This window comes from Anser brachyrhynchus (assembly GCF_964034855.1).
Source record: "Anser brachyrhynchus genome assembly, chromosome: 5".
NCBI classification, from domain to species: domain Eukaryota; kingdom Metazoa; phylum Chordata; class Aves; order Anseriformes; family Anatidae; genus Anser; species Anser brachyrhynchus.
The window spans coordinates 65427130-65444740 of record NC_137699.1 but is presented as its reverse complement, the minus strand read 5'-3'; the positions used below and the strand labels follow the sequence as shown (position 1 = coordinate 65444740).

General features: G+C 49.2%; 1 long non-coding RNA gene across 5 annotated transcripts; it reads right to left on the bottom strand.

Moving 5' to 3' along the window:
• Window positions 1–1602: 1602 nt before the first annotated feature.
• Window positions 1603–16858, bottom strand: LOC308195628. 5 transcript variants are annotated; one of them, XR_013951681.1, is made up of 7 exons: window positions 16647–16858; window positions 10304–10514; window positions 9642–9736; window positions 7371–7492; window positions 6597–6653; window positions 3704–3859; window positions 1603–3077 (listed from the first exon to the last, which is right to left on the bottom strand). It is a non-coding gene; the product is annotated as an uncharacterized lncRNA (long non-coding RNA). The 5 variants fall into 5 exon arrangements; XR_013951682.1 differs by having other exon boundaries at window positions 9039–9736; window positions 16715–16858; XR_013951683.1 differs by having other exon boundaries at window positions 16715–16858.
• Window positions 16859–17611: the final 753 nt, after the last annotated feature.

Genomic DNA, 17611 nt, shown 5'->3' with positions numbered 1-17611 from the left:
AAATAAAAGGATTTGGGGATGGGTTAATATCAGAACATGGAAGGCATGTCCCTTGAAACCAAGGAGGAAAAAATAAAGTATTTTTCTTCTGCACAGTCAGCGGGACTGGCCATCAAAAGGAACGTTTTGCCCATCTTGGTCTGCACAGAAGATTTTTAGAAAACACTTGAAGTATTCTAGCAACATCTAACTTGCACCACGATGCCAATGCAACCACTGTACAGATTCACATACCATCACATTCCTGATCAGTCTCCTGGCTGGTTCCCTGCTGAAGATCGAATCATCTTTTCCAGAACAAACTGGGTTTCTGAACTTCCAATCACACTGTTTACACTTATAAAGAGATCAAAAAAAGCCTTCAAACTGCTAAACATATTTATAAGAACCCTCATGCTTAAAATCTTCACCTTGCTGCTCATGGATACAAAACAGCTCTAATATATTTCTAATATAGCTTTCTGAAACTTGTATCGATTCTTACAATCTCTGGCCTTTATTATTTCCCTTTTTTCTTCTTTTTGGGAAAAAAATATTTAATATTTTATTTTACATGACTCCTTCTATGACAGTATTTGCTGGCTGACTTTTACAAGGGTGGCCATTAGAGTTTTTATCTGATGGTGATAGGGAGGAGAAAGCAACATGCTTAAACCGAAGGTATATTGTAGCGCAGGTGGGAAGGGAGCTCTGGAGGCCCAACCTAGGCCAACCCTGCCGCAAGCGGGGCTGACTTCAGCATGCTCTGACCCCAGCCAGGCTGCCAGGAGAGCAGATGTGCTGGCTGTGGGACGCCCCATGGAGCAGCTGCGTGTGGCAACCAGGCAGAGACATGCTATCCAAACCTACCAGGGCTGCGCCGGTTGCTCAGGGGCAGGAGAAGTGCATCCACCTCCCCTCCTGCCTGATGAATGCGTTGGCCCTGCACCGCAGGTAAGGAAACCTTACTCCAGCCCTATCACCAGGCCAGAGCCACCCAAGGAGGAGCTGTGGGGTCAGAGCACAGCCACCCTTTATGAGGAGGTGCAGAAACATGCAGAGGGTGCTGCGACAAGCAGCAGGGACCTGCCAGGACTGCTGTCCGTTCAATGCAGAAGTCAGCCCGAGGCTCCCTGGACACGTGGGCACATCTTCCAGAGATGATGCCCCTCAGACAGCTCCAGGGTAGCTTTGTGGTTTCACGTAAAAAATGTTTACAAAACACTCTAGTCAATAATTAAAGCTTTTGCACAACTCAGAGGTACTCAGAGCTGTCTCTTTAGTACTTCACATGTACGCTCTGACATAAGGTGGGGATGTATGACCTGCTGCCCCTGTCCCTTCCCCAGCACAGCTGCTCCCTTCTTAGCCTCCGTCTCCTGGATCTGTAAATACCCAGAACTGATTAGAAGTAAGCTGACAGTAGCAAGAAGTTCCACATACCAATCAAATTACTGGTCTATCTGGAGAAGCACATTCTTCTCAGGGCAGCAAATGGGAAATACTGCACCTTCAGGAAGCAGCAAAAGGTGTGTTCAGATGGACTCATTATCAATGATACACGGAGAATTCTCTCTCTATGTGGAAGCACATGCATATCTGTCCACAATTATAAAGACTGAAATATAGCTGCAATCTATAGCCATAAGGTGAGATTTCCATCTTTATATGACATGAAAAATGTGCCAGACACAGGTTTGCCCATAAACAAAATTGCTTTTTTCAGCTCTCCCTTTAATGTGAAATATCAATCATTTTGTGGCTTTTATTACACAGAATTTAGCTTTTGTTTTTGACAGATGGCTCGCATTCAGTCTGAAGTACAACTGTATATCATCCCCATTATATACACATCTGAATTGCAGGACACATATCAAAAAGACAGTAATAAATGGCAGCGAATACCTGGTGGAGCAAGACTGTCCAGAGAGAGCCCACCTGAGTGCGTGGCTCTAAGAGGGAAAGGTGTCAGCCCGCAGCCCCGCGCTGCGCTCCGTGCCCGTGCAGCAGGGCCCACTGCCTGGCTGCCAGCTGCTCTCTGAGCCCAGCACACCACTGCAGGACAAACGCCGTTAGAGGCCAGGTCACACTGGCTTAAAGCATCACGGATCCTCTCCAGCCTTTCCCATTTGTGCCACGGCTCCCCACGCACCCCCGTGCCCCCATGCCGCACCAGCCCGTCCTGCAGCCCCCGCACGCCCTGCATCAGCCCTCCCCGTGGTTCTGCATTTAGTCATTTGAGACAATTTACTGCAACAGCTGTCTGTAATCTGCTGTGCTTCTGAAACCAGTAAGAAGTTATTTCATGAAAAGATACGCGTTAATCAGATTTTCCATCCCATTTAATTTGTCAGTTGCTCTTCCCTTCTTTCACCGCCCACCACGGACATTGATGTTGAGCTGCCTGGGGTGTGCCTTCCTCCCCAGCAACTCCAGGTGGTGTTTCCTATACGTGCTGCTGCTCCTCGGTACCCTTTATCCCACCTCAGTGCTTCCCCAAGCCCTGCCAAGGTGGGCCACGTAGGCTTTGCTTTGCCATCTGCAAACGTGCCCAGGTCAGTCCCTGCCGGCGACACAAGCCCACACGCAGATCTGCCCTTGTCACTCAGCTCTCAGGCCACAGAGATGTCACGTCACTTCCAGGCATGCTGGAATAGTGACCAGCCTCTGTTTGAAAGGTTTGCTATTGTCCTACACCTAACAGCAAGGAAATGCTGTCACGCAGCGGCCATTCGAGAAGCACCACAGGGAGTGGGCAGAGTCCTTGTGGGTACCCGCAGCCCTCAGCACTGTGCACAGAGCCCACAGAAATCACGGTCCCAAGGCGCATGATCACCAGGACAGGCAAAATAAGGAATGGAAATTCGCCAAGGTTAGTCAAAAAAAAATCACTGATTTAAGAGAAACGAATCAGAGATTCAACTGCCAGACCTGCTCCTGTCATGCTTGCTCAGTAACGTGCACCCAGGATCCTTCCTCGTGCATTGCAATACTCCAAACCTTCCTGCTCCGTTCTGCTGCTGCAGCGAGACAATCAGCTTTCATCAGGTCACAGCAATCTGCATAATCAGCCACAGAATTTGCAGTTTTCCATTCACCTACACAGAATAGTAAGGACATCTAGGGCTATTTTTAAAATAAAACAAGTAGCTGACAACAAAATGGCATTTAAAACCTTTACATTCCTGATGTAACCTGAGGCAGCCACGGTGGGGAAGGTAAGTATTTGGAACATAAATGACTATGATGAATCCAACAAGAATGATTCATCCCTCTTTCTATTTAGAAAAAGTTTCATTTCTCTACAATAAAATAAAACAGCATCCGTGTCATATGTTACAAGCTGCTTGTCTTTTTGTACTAGCACAGCCATATGTGCAGGCCATTTTTACATTTTTAACTTGCCTGCATTTTGTTATTAGCAGGACAGAATGTTTGAAACCATGTACAGCTAGCAAGGTCTGTTAGATTTCAGCAAACATTTCCCACAGCAAACAGACCACTGGTTTCCTCCTGAACACGTGAAAGACACTCCCAGCAGAGATGGCTATTCGGGATGCCCACAGGGGAGCCACCCCATGAAGGGCTCTGTACCCTGGCCAGATGCATCTGGCCAAAATGAGACAGAAGTCTCCATGATTTACAACTTGCTAAGAAAAATGAAGGATATCAAGTCCATGTGAGAAAAAAAATAAAGGAAAAGGAAAGGGAAAATTAGGCTTACTGGCATGACCCGTGGGACTTGAGAAATCCTCTCTCCAGTGAGGTAACCCAAGGGCCCGTATCAGAGCTAGTGCCTGAATCCAGTCCTGTGCAGCCTCACCCCATCATGTTGAATTGGAGATTTAGCATCTGGCTGAAGAGCTTTTTCCAGACCCATCTATAACAACAAAAATGCTACTTTAAACCACTTCCTTTAGCTATTTCTTTGGCCACTATTTTTAAGCATTTTTTTCCATCCTTGAGGATGAAGGAGTATTCCTTTGCAACTCTCTTTTTCCAGAGAAAAGTCACACCTACCGCACTTACGGGAACGCCAGAGGGCAGCGGGTGACACTGACCGCACAACTGCCTCAGAGGATAGGGCATGCATTTTAATGTACAAATGCATTAAAAATGATTACATCAAAAATCCAAGGTTTCTTCTAAACAGGAATGCTTCACTTTCTGGAGGAGCTTTGATGCACCTTCCCAGCACACCAGCACCAACCTTGGCCAACGGGACCTTCAGCAGCCCGCGATTCGGGGTGAGACAGGCCAGCCGTCTGACAGACATGCAATATATCACCCTGCCCGAAGCTCTCAGGGACACCAGATTTATCAAAGTAACACCAATGACTTCAACAGCTTTTCTCTAATTCACTTCATTAGAAGAAAGTCACTACAAATCCACTTAGTGCTGCTACAGCTTTCTAGCACAGGCTTAGTGCGCATGCAAGGGATATTTATTTCCCCCCACATAATTTACATTATTCTCTAAACTCTTTAATTTATTTAGCAATTGTCTGAAATGTAATGCAGACAGTAATTTCCAGACTGTTCCATTCTTCATTGTCTGAGTGCAGACACTGGGGTTGCTCCATCTTTGCCCTTTGGCACATTCACAGGTTTTCATAAAAAGGGGAAATTTTAGCAATACCCTAAAAGTAATTTTCCGGCACTATTGCTTCCTTTCCTTACCACTTACACTAAAAATAAGGACCTCAGATTTTAGCACATGCATCATAGCTATTTGGTTAAACCATGGAAAAGTTCATTAATTCCTGGAAATCGACCCACAATGTGTTTTTTGGATGCCTTGGCGAGCTGGGCGAAGAGGTCTGGGTGCTCGGGTACCAGCACAGCAGTGCCCACCTGAAGCAAACTCAGATGGAGCAGGCAGTGCCGCAGGACCACCAGCACCAGGCTGGGGACAGGTCCCTCTGCAGGGAGCCGCCTCCTGCCAGCAGCAGCCCAGGACTGCTCCTGGATGATGCCCCAGGAGGGCAGAAGGCACAATTCTTCAGTCTAATTTAAGGTTAAATGGGATAAACCCAGGGAGACCTGCAAAGGGAACTGCAGATCCGTGTTTCTGCCTTTAAGCCTCGATTTTAAGAAAGCCCTGCATGCAGAAGTAGAATTTGTGCTGCACTTGTGATCTCTCAGCTCCTGCCACACAGCGTTTTTATCTTACCAGAGGGCTCTGCCGTCACCCAGGACAGCTCTTACAGCATCCTCCAGCTGTCAGCCGCCTCCAGCACTGCCTCCCCCTGCATCTGCCTTGAGTGGGAGCAGGATGGGTACCCCCTGCCAGCCAGGTGGGCACAGCAGGACCCCAGTACCACATCCCCACCTCACCCCCCCACCTTTCTCCTGCAGGTTCCCACCGCATGGTCGGCGAAGCAGTGACAAGCACTCAGCGCGCTGCTCGCTCCACGGGGTCCTGCCAGGCATGAGGGGCCCCTGCTCCAGCGCTCCCGATCAAAACCCTCAGAAAGAACAAAACCCTCTCCAGGTGCTTTGTCATTTGTTTGTGGGGTTTGTTTTGTTAAAGGAGCCCCAGACTTCTGGTCTGATGGAGAGTTCAGATTTCATAACTCAGAGCAGTTTTACAGGCAAACGTGTTTCTGAAGCCTTAAGGAGAAAAAAATACAGAGAACTCTGGGATGGCCGCTCTTCCCCCTTCCCAGGGCAGCATTTAACAACCCGAGCCATTAAACTTCAGCATCTCCCACGTGCACCAACACCTCCATGCTGGGCAGGCAGCCGGAGCTGGCCCCGAGCCCAGCCATTCCCTGGCACCTTTGGTGACAACCAGCACCTTAAAAATACCTGAAAGGCCTTAAAGGAGAGCCCCATCTGAGCTGTTCCATGTCCCGGTGCGGGGGCATAGGGAGTGGGAGGCCCTGGCCCCACACTTGAACTGCCCATGATAAATTATTCACTAGGTTGAGCAGACTTGTGTGCATTATTTCACACATACCAAGTAGGAGATGCACTCCAAAAACTCACTATTGATACACTAAAGCGTCCCACTAGTTCAAGCTAACCGAGCGGTTGGCCCAGGTTAAAGCCTTACATCCCCCACTAGGTTCTCCTGCGGGCTGTGCTCAGCGGAGGAGCTGCCCTGCCTCGCTGCCAGAAAGCCGAGGGATGCAAATCTGTCTGCTCCTCAACAGCTGATGAGACAGGCTTCAAAACACTTAAAGTTCTGCAGAGAGGAACAAGGCAATGACTGTGCACTTGTCTGCATTAATAAGCGGCTTTCTTCCTGGTGGATTTGGAGTGCAGCGGGTTTATTATTACATAGCACAGGATTATTACAGAGAAACAGATGTCAGCATGGCGCTGCTTGCCTGAATGTGTCTTTGATCGTCTGTGCGTGTAGGGGAGTGCAGGAGCAGGCCCCTCACAGGCCGAGGCACTCCCAAACCCCTCGGTCATGTACCCCTGGGGCTGGGGGCACAAGAAAGGCCTTCCACTGCCTTGCCACCACCGTGGCTGGGGGCAGAAAGCCTGGTAAACTGTTCATTCTTGGGCTGGGGTGGTCCCCATGGCAAGGGCTCGAAGTTCGGTGCCAGTGCGGGGAGAAGCGCACACATCCCCAGCAGCAGCGACCACGCACAGCCACTTCTCACCTTCCCCATGCTCACTCCATCGTCCACAAGCACAGCCTCAAATTCCCGAGTCCATCCCTTAAAGCAAACACAGATTCCAGAAATGGAACTGCTCGGTCAGCACTGGTAGGTGAGATATTTCAGGCCAAGAAAGAAAAATTTGAACCTATGCAACAATGGTGCTGAAAACCAGAAATGGAGGGGGTTCAGAGAAGGCAGAGCTTGGCCAAAAAGCAGCTCGGTGCTTTCCATTTATTGACCTACAATTTATTGATACTGGGCTGAAAACAGCCTACATCAACTAAGATATAAGTCTTTTCATATGGAGATTGATTTAGTTCCACAATAAATTTGAACAAAATGCTTCCTCTCTCTCCAGCCCTCATCTCCCCAGCTGCCAGGGAGAGGTAATTGAATTTCAGATCTACATAGTGGACATTCAGCAGAGACTTTAGCAGAGAGAGGAAATCATTTCTGGATACAATTTTAAATGATGTGGTGTGATTTTGGGTTTAATGAGTGGAGAGGCCAATGTACATTAAGCAGAAAAAAGAAATTCTCGATTATCATTAACTTCAATGGAACAATATAGAACTGAAAAATCTATATGCAGAAGTTATTTCTGGGGGTTAAGCTGTCTGGTGCCCTTGGGCTCCCTGCAGCACCCAGCCCTGACCACTCACGCAGATCTGCACTTTCAGGCAGGAAACATTTTTCCACGTATAATTTCACCCAAAGGTCTCCCGCTGTTTTGGCAGTGCTTCCTTTCAATTGTTATTTAAATGTATTACCCACCTTTGAATCATCTCTTTCCTTAATGAAGGAGATACATCTGCTTCCCTCTCAAACATTCAATGTCAATTTTTCTGCTGCACTTTCCAAATATGTAATTCCAGCAGCTGTGGCAGGGCTCCAGCCTAAAACCAAAATCAAACAGAAATTAAGAAGCGTCCCCAAGGATTACTGAGACAGCAGGGCTGTGACTAGACATGGGATTTGAGGGAGGACTTTGGGACAGCCCAAGATAAGCCAGGTTGTCCACTGTGCAGGCTCTCGGAAGGAGCCCAGACCCTCCCAGCAGCTCCCCGAGCTTCCAAAACCCCCAAAGCAACCCCACTTGGTCTCACAGTTCCTGCCCCATAGAAATGCGGGGCCTGAGCCCCCCACCTGCCCACAGAGCCACCAGTGGGGCGAGCTGCCAGAGCCTGCACTGCCAAGGCTGGGAGCTCACCCACAGACACCACAACTCCAAAAAAGGTCAAATTTAACAGTGAGCTGAAAGTTTGATCGCAAAAGCAGCGGCTGAGCTGTACCGCAATGGCATGCAGTAAACAAAAATCATGAGACCAAAAACCACTGCCAAAAGCTGAGATGTCAAAGATGTTAATTTAATTGGTAGAGGAAAAAAGCACTAAGCTGCCCTGCTCTATGCAAGCTCTCATGGTTGTTAGCAGGTAGTGACACCAGCAGAAGGACAGCTGGAGAGGATTAGTTTTAGCATCACAGTTGCATATCCTGTTAGAGCCTGAAACCTCAAAACCTAATGTGGCATTAGGTGGGTCTTCATCCAGCTGGGGAGGAGAGGCATTTCCCACAGCATCACTGTCTGCAGTGCTGCAGGTGATGTGTGCCTCAGTCTGCTTCCACATCCTGTTTGGTTTCTTTTCCCCTCTCCATTTTTTTTTCCTATTTTTCTACTGTATTTACGAAGAACAGGAAAATGCAAATTTGTTGCCTTGAATCTGTGACACAAATAACAGTGCCTCACTGTTCGTCACACAAACCTGGAACATATCTTCTGATTCTGAGTGCTCCATGTGGTTAGTTACTGCAATTGTCCTGCTCTGGGAAGAGGCCAAATAACTGACTGTTTGAAAAATAAAGATACAGATAATCAAGGGAACAATTCATCCTCTGACTGCCAGCAGTCATCTCTGCCATGGCAGTCTGTGTTCAGCTTTGGGGAAACAGGAGTGGACTTCAACGCCAGCACGAAGGTCAGGCAGCCAGCCCATCTCAGTTAGGCTGTCTTCTTCAACAGCCTGAGACCACAGAACCACAGGATGGTTTGGGTTGGAAGGGACCTCAGAGCCCACCCGGCTCCAGCCCCCTGCCATGGGCAGGGCCCCCTGCCCCCAGCCCCCTGCCCCCAGCCCCATCCAGCCTGGCCTTGGGCACCCCCAGGGATGGGGCAGCCACAGCTCCTGGGGCAGCCTGCGCCAGGGCCTCACCGCCCGCTGAGGGAAGAATTTCTTCCTTACATGTATTCCTTAAATCTCCTGTCTTAGTTTAAAGCCATTACTCTTCATCCTGTATTCTTCTCCGAAACCTTTTCCATCTGTAAAGAATATGATTTTAAAACCTTGTTCTTCTCTATAAATATTTTGTAAAAGACTTTGTTAATCTTTCCCACAGAATTAATCACCCTGAGGCTCTGTTGTCAAAGCCTGAAACCACAGGTACCTGTCTGTCCTTGCACATGGGGGCCCTGGCCTCTGCTGTGAAGACCTTCCATTTCCTGGGCCAATTTCTTTCCCAACATTAAGACATCGTGGCTTAACAAGGGCTCTCAAAGACAACAAGAAGAGAGAAGCAGCAAACATGAAAAAGGCAATTTTACTCTCTACGGGGGTAGAGACAAGTAGCATTTAGCTCCTCAGTGCCCTCATTTCAACCGGATGAGGAGAACCCGCGGATGGTGCAGGAAGCAGCTGGAGAAGAGTTTGCTGGAGAAAGTGCCCTAAACGCACGCAGGCAGTGCAAGAGGCAGCCCTGGGGACGAACTGTTCTGTGCTCAGAGAGAGGCAGGAGAGGGGCACGGGAAGCTTCAGGAGGGAAGCCAGGTACGGTGCGTACCAGCGAGGACCGTAAGCACTGCAGCAAGGCGCTGCCGCCGATCCCAGCGCCGGCCTGGCCTGCAGCGAGCTGCCCCCGGCCGAGCGGGCAGGGCACTGCAAGGCTGGTACCTGCTGCCTCGGCCCAGCCCTGCGGCACGTTCCTCACCCCAGGCCCCCGTGTGGAGCTGCCCCGTGCCCATCCCTGGCATCCCCTACCCCGGGTACGCGCCAGCCCAGGGCCCAGGCCCCACGCGGAGCTACGCCAGGGAAGTGTGGTTGAAACAGCAGGGGGTTCTGACCCAAGGCTGTCATGGCCCCATGAACCTGTATGAACATAGAATCATTCGGGTTAGAAAAGCCCTCCAAGATCATCTGGTCCAACCGTCCCCCTACCACCACCATCACCCACTAAACCACGTCCCTAAACACCACGTCCAACCTTTCCTTGAACACCCCCAGGGATGGTGACGCCACCACCTCCCTGGGCAACCCGTCCCAACGCCTGACTGCTCTTTCTGAGAAGAAATGGCTCCTAATAAGCACCCTGTGAACCTTCATGGACACATGCATGTAAGTACATGCAGACAGGATTTGGTGCTTATGCCTCATTAGTAAGATAATATGTTTGCTTTGGTATGCAGAAAGTTTGTTAATTCTCATCATATTCGTGCTATTTGCACTGTTTAGTTATTCTAAATATTTCCCTAGCTCTCTATTTGCCTGAAGCCACAGTTTTTCAGTTTATGCTAATTTATCTTGAAACTAACTCACAATATATGTATGTACACATCTTAAGAAACACATAAATGGGGACATAACAGCGTACTAACCCAGACAACAGTAAGGGCTAACGTGATAAGCTTGACTGAACTTAATGTTTTAGCCACCTACCTGTAGAGCAGCTTGTTTAGGCTCAATTCTGCTGAGCTCCCAGTCTATTTTATACTCCATTTTTCCACATTGCAAAATTTCTCCTGTGGGAATCTCATGTGGGAATACACCAAGGTGTATGATGGACACACACAGATGTTGGCTATTCCCAGCACTGGCTCTTGAGTCAATAAAATATCTACATTGCAAAATCGAAAATGTAGTCTTCCTCCTTAAAACGGGGAGCAACAGGAAGAAAAAATTTTAAAAGTCAAGTTGCAGCTGTACATTCGTTGACCACAGAACACTCTCCCGGAGCAGCAGCAGGCGGGTTCTCAGTGCATCTTCGTGGCCAGCCGGGCCTCTGGTGAGCTTGGGCAGGACAGCTTTAGCCACCACCAGCCACCGGCTGACAAATTATAGAACAGTCCCTAGTGTAGTCCCAGCAGCTTTTTCCAAGTCCCTGTGATCTGCTAACAGGAGCACAAAACCCTCCTGCGGCACCACTGACCCCCAGTGCCACTCTCCAGAGCAGACAAGCGCTGCGGCAGGGCTTCAAACCGGACTCTTTGTCGAGTGCTCTTAGTCAAATTCTTGTCGTACTCCTCAAAAATTCAGTGCTATAAGGTTCCAGGTGCACCACTGATCAGGTGGTGGTTTTTCTTCCATTTCTCATGCTTTGGGGTCACTCAACCTGACCATGTTTTAACAGGAACCCCCCCACAACTCCTCGAGGAGCACCAGCAAGCAGCTGGGCAGGAGCAGGAGACGCTCGCTGGTGCAGGTCTGCAGGAGGAGGCCGGCTGTGGGTGCTCACCAGGAGAGGAGCGGCCGCCAGGCTCTGCAGAGACCATCGCCGGGAGACCAGAGAGGCTCTGCATTTGGAGCGCAGCCGTGTCCTTAGGGGGTTGTTTTAAAAGCCCCCCCCTCCCGCCAGCACAGCGAAGGCAGCAGGAACCTCACCCCATGGGTGCAGGCAGAGGAGGGAGCGATCCGCCCCGGGCCCCAGCACTGGAGCCGGCCGCTGCTTTGAGTGGTGCAGCTGGGAGCAGGAGGGCAGTGCCCAGTGTGTTTTCATGGCACATGGCTAAATCTGCCAAAAAAAAGATATGTAAACAGCTAAATCAAAAATATATGCACTTGAAAACAGTTAGGCTGGAGTGATGATACCAAGGATGCTTTTTTTTTCCTTCAAAAAAATACATTATATACACCATCACCCTTTCTTCTTCCCCACCAGACTTCGCAGTTCTAACCGATACTTCATTTTTTTTTTTAATAATAATGACTTAATACTCTAGCTCTAGTGCTTTTTTTTCCCCTAAGTCATGTAATCCTCTCAACTTAGTTTTTTTTAATTAAAAAATATGATTGCAAATATCTGAGCTCAAATAGGTTAGTGGCTGCAGTGACTCTCTGCAGAAATAGTGTCACCTTTGAGCAACACAGGGAATTTTTCACACCACTTTGGTCGTGATTTGAAACATTTAACCTCCTGCCACGTATTCCCCTCCATTTTTATTAATGGAAAAGAACTCTGGGTAAAACTTTCAGAATATCTGAAAAAAATTGATGCAGCTGGAAGGTCTCAGGTGCCAGCTGCACAGCACAGCTGGGCACGTGCCCAGCCGCCAGCCCCAGTGCTCCCTCGGCTGGGGTGGAGCTTGCTCACATGGTGCCACTGCACCTCCGCACTGCAGCTTGTCTGAACCTATTTCTCACTAAAAAACCAAGAGCATTTTAGCGAAGAACACATCAAAGGTAAGCTAATACAAGGAAACGCGGTATCATTGCTCAGGGAGGGTGAATGTGCTCCTGGACTGCAGGCAGGGTGCATGGCCCCTCGCTGCCTTCAAAAGTTTGTAATATCTAAAAATAAAGCAATCTTCTCGGTTGTGGGTCTACTTTGCTAGACCACTCTTATAACTGCATCCAGCTCACAATCAAACCATCTCACATCAGACTGTCTGTTCTTCGTCTCAACCATTCCCTCCTTACTCCAGACACCAAGGGGGAAGCACCAGGGCAGCTTGTGGCATTTAGCACTGACCAAGCTCAAGCAGGGCTGGACACTCGCAGGCCAGGGCCGGTGACCACCGACCTTACTTAAATCCCCTCATTCAGCATGCTGACCACCACCTCTGCCTTGCACTGCATTTGATAGCATGCTGGGGGGAGGAAAAAGGGGGCAAGGAAAGACACAGCCTCCTTCCTCCTGCCCCGACAAAGCAGAAACCCAATGATAAGTCTGTCAGGTCACTCCCTGGGTTCAAGAAATACAGATTGAAGGCCTCGTTTAACACCAAGGACCTTTAGCGTTAATGACCATTTCTCCAGCCCACCTAAATGCCTTGTGGCAGTTCTACTGTCTCCTTCATGAGAGATTATTACAGCTATTTGTTTCAAATGCTGTGAAACAAAAAGCGTTGAAGTCTAGAAAAGTTCAGAGACAACACATCAAGCTTAAATCAGAGACAGCTACAAACATTTTCTGTTGCTGTGCTTTGGATGCGCTGTAAATCTTCAGCAGCAGGCAGCGTGTTCTTGTGCCATCTGCTGCAGGGTCACTCCTCTACTTGCTGTCTAAAATAAGATTTCAGCTCCCTGGAATGACTTTTTTTTAAAAGAGAAAGAATACCCTAAAGGTCTTCTGTGGAAATTCATGTACCAGCACTTTCTCAACAGTGTAGCTTTATCCCGGACCTTAGTTATAAAAACATTTGCCATTAAAGAAAGTAATACTTAAAACCAAACACTTATTACTGTGAAGTTTGAAATATTCCTGTTAGAGGAATATAATAAGACTGTAAAGTACTTTTGGAATTTTATAACACCTATTATCTATATAGACTTGAGGTCAGCAGTGACCACACAGCATATGGGTAATGTCATGATACAAGTTATTCCATCTAGTCTTTGGCAGTAATAAAAAACAAAATGCATAAAATTGGCAATTTATTTCCTCATTTCCATTACAGCTAAAATCTCTTTGAAGACAGCTGGAATTACATTACGTAGCAAGCTGTAAGGACAAGAGTTTTGTATGCCTAAAAATGCGGCCAAAGAAAGTATTTCCAAATATAGGTCCCCAACCTGGAAAGTAAAGGTGCTCTAGTGGCCTTCAGGTCCTCCGTGGGGGGCTTTTTGTACAACCCAGGGGTGCAGAAGCAGCCCGTTATGACAAGTGTCTCTCCTTTCCATTAACAGGTTCTTGTTCGTTACTCACTGAGATAAGGAACCTAAAACCAGTTCTCTATCCAAACTGCACCAGCAATCAGGGCAGCACCCAACTGGAGGAGCTGGGAGAAGGAAACCCAGAACCCCACAGGGATGTCCCCTGGCAGGGGGGACCGCTGGGTGTCTGGCTCACGTCCCCCCCCATCTCCTGCCTTGCTTTGGCCAGGCACAGGGAAAACACAAGTGTCTAACGTCACACCGGGGAGCCACCTGCAGCTCCGTCAAATTGCCAAGGCCCCACTTTTTCCTTTCAACCCTCCTCATTTGGGTTAAAAGCAGTAAGAAGAAAAATCCTGGCATGAGACGTGGCACAGCTGAGCCACAGCACACAGAGCAGAGGACACAGCGCTCGCAGCGAGGCGGAGGAGGACCGTCACAGGCAGGAGGCACGGGGAGCCAGGTAAGTTACAAGCTACAAGATGAGCGGTGACATTATATGAGCTATATCAGCAATTACTTTCATCAGTCTATATGACAAAAGCTTCCTGCAGCAGCTCAGTGGTGAGCACGCGCCAGGCAGGCGGACACCACGCTTCCCCACACACTGAGGGGTTTTGCATGATTTCTGCCTGCTGGTCCCAACCTCCAAAGGAGAGGAAGGGTCTGTGCCAAGGAGGGGGCAGATCCACGCTCCTGCAGCCGATGCTAGACAAGCTCTCCAGTTCAGGCAGCCAAAGCCTCTCCTGCCTGACAAACTCTTCCTCCACAATTACCTCCGCAGTCACAGCACAGGGCTGGAAATGGCTTTTACCTTAAACAGCTCAGCATCCTGACAAGCAGCCGCATCCAGCATTCCCTTGGCAGGGCAGAGAAAAGCAGCCATAATCCCCACCTGAGAACCACTTTAAAAGGCTTTGAACGCATCATTTCTGCTCCCTGAACTCTGGAAAGAGCTGCTGAACCCGTATAAATCCTGAACATGGCTGGTGGGCTCCATGATGTATATTCAGAGCCCTTGGAAACAGCAGTGGCAGCATCCTCCCACCAGCCCTGGGGAGCTGGCTGCGAGCTGCTGGCTGCTCGCGTCTCCCAGAGGTGTTGCTGAAAGGCTGGGGCCTCCTGCCTTCGCCTGGAGGCTGCGGAGTTCTGCATCGTGACCTTGTAGGAACATCCATAATTAAATACTCATTTAAGTATTCGGTCTCCTGGGAAGAGCCAGCAGTAGAAGCAACAGTCAGAAAGCACTGAGATGGCCAGCTACACCACCAAGTTCACCCAGTTTTAAAATAGTTCTTGCTCCAGTGCAATTGCCCAGCCAGTGCATTGGCCTCATCACATGTGAGTCAGCAGAAGAAGCCCTCTGAAGAGCAGTCCAAGCGCCAGAGTTCACTGCACAGCTCTGAAACCTGACAACTACTTTCCCAAATGACTTCACAGCTCAAAGAGGTCAAGTGCCACCAGGAAACTCGGTGGGCTGCAGCAAGTGCACCCACACCAGCTCCAGTACAACTTTAGTCACACCAAGAGTACTTTTACTTCCAGCCAAGTATTTCTGAAGTGTGGTGAGTAAAAAATGCTGTAAATAATATAGCATAGTTAATTATTAACAGTTCTGTAAGAGTTCTATCTATAGTCCCAGAAGTCAGCTCATTTCCCTGAACACTGGATGATGGACTGCCAAAGCCTAACATTTGGGGATTTGCAGCACTTTACAATGCCCATTTCTGTGGCATTTTCTCCATTTCTGTGCAGAGACACCCAACCCCACAGGACCACTAACACTGGGCACAGATTTATCCCAGCTCCATACTCACACTTTTCAGGAGCAGAACACCATTGGCCACGTCCTCGTGTGAGCACCAGCTCCATGGGGAAGCAAGAGAGCACTGTGCCAAGTGCATTACATAAAGAAAGCGCCAAATAAAACACCAGTGATGCTGGATGCTCAGGAGGGAAAAGATTTTCACCTCCATGCACACAGGCATATTTTTTCCCAGGCATTTTCTGAGTCTTGAAGTTCAGAAGAACCCCCGCAGCTCTCAGTGCTGCATGCTCTCAGTGCTCATGTCACAGTTTTTCCAGTCTTCTTCCCTGCTCCAGGGCCCGGAGACGAGTGAGAGCGTGGATGAGCTAGTCACCAGCCCAGCCCTGCTATCAGAAGTCTTCTTTAAAGGCTGCTCCCTCGCCAGGGAGCCTCGCCCCTTCTGGGCTTGCAGCTCCAATTTGCATCAAGACACAGGTAACAGAAAAATTATCCTAGCTGTCAGCCTGCTGGAAACACCCACCAGCGGAGTCAGGAAAAGCTGTGTTCTGTCCTACTTCTGGACCTAAAAAGCAGCAGATGAAAAAGAAGAGCGAGAAAACCACGCGTGCCTGTCCCAGCCACAGGAAGCACGCCACGAGCAGCATAGCATTGCCTGGGCAGCTCAGCAGCTGCTCTGCAGCAACACCTGGGGGGCACAGGTGCCAGCACAGCATAGTCCAGAGTGCTGGGCAGAGGCATTTTATCCCCTTTATTTTAAAGCTATTGGGAAAACAGGTCCTAATGAAATCCTTGCAACAAAAGCAGCTGCCAGGGCTATTTGCAGCCCCAGGCAAAACCCTCACAACCAGGAGCAGGCTGAGCACCACAGCAAGGAGCAGTGTCCCCTCCAAATAGAGGTGTTTGGTTGTGTCAAGCCCTGGAGGTCTGCAGACCTCAGTTTCTTACACCTAGAAGACAGGTTTCAAGAACTCCATTGAACTGGAGCAGTAAGAACTGTACCAGCACAGAAAGCCAGCTGGGTGTTGTGTATATGCAAACCAGCACTGTACCCCCAAAGCCCAACCCCAGGCTCCTTGCCTTGTCTCTCACAAAAGTGTTTTTCTCCCCATCAGCAGTGAAGCCAAGGGGACACAGGAACCAGAAGGAGACTTATATCACCCAAGGGATCACAGCTGCTATCAAGTTATTTGTGGCACCACAGAAAGAGGGCTTTTATCATAAAAGTTTAATTGGACTACACAAAAAGATGCCAAATTACAAGTAGGCTTTTGCAACAAAGATTTCATGAGAGCTGACCAAAATTTCCCAAAAAGACCAAATGCTTTTTTCTCCACCATCTTTCAGTAGCATGTACAAGAGTATTCAAGCTACCAGCTGGACTAACAATAAACCAAAAAACAAGAGCTTCTCAGTGAAACACACCTCAGACAGAACAGGGTCAGGAACCAGGGGCTTATAGCAACCACAGCACAAGCAGGACTCTCACCAACCTGTACACCCAGCAGCACCGCAATGAGGGCTGGCAGCCCTAGGGCATCAGCAGCCAAGGCAAGGTGACCAGCCAGGTCTGGAGCCCAGGGTGGCAAAAAGACAGGGCCACGCAGGTCTGGGTTCCATCAGAGAGCAGGCACACCTACAGCAGGTCTCCAAACAGGTGAGGGGCCCAGGCTGCAGCTTAAATGGAGCTCAGCTCATGGGCAAGGTGGGTGGGACCTCAGCTGGGGCCAGTGGTGGAGCCCAGGTGGGGCAGCCCAGGGCAATTGGAAGCCAGGAGCACCACACACACACTGAGCTGCCCCATGCTGGGGGCTCAGGGTTGCTGTTATTGCCACCAGCCCCACACACTGTGCACCAAAGCAAGCAGAAAGCTAGTGTGGGGCCTTGGGGAGCAGGTGCTGCTTTTTCCCTCCACACTTTTTGGGGGTCTTCCTAGGAGCAAGCCCTCAACTCTGTCAGATGCCCCTGCCAGGGGCTCTCAGCCCCAAGGACGACGCTGCTGCCCGTAGCATGCTCTCAGGGGACGCTGTGTTTGTTGCACGCAGCATCCCCAGCTTCCGTGCAGCTGTTGTTGGAGACCTTTAGAATTCCCTCCAATATGAGAACATGCCATCACCTCCCTTGCTTTTTTACGAAAATGAAAAAAAAAAGAAATCAGAAGCTGTTTAATGCTCCTGAGTTAGGTTACCAAGCAAACATCTCCCTTGATTTGTACCGAGCTCGCACTGCAGCCTCCCCCAGCACCCTTTATTTCCAGCCGTGAACAGTAAATGTGTGAGATTCAATCACATTGTAGTAAAAGTCAGGAGTAAAGAACTTCCCTGTGGTACTTAAAGGAACCTTTTGGTGCCTGTATCACAGACTTGCTGCCTCAGCACCCAAACATCAGC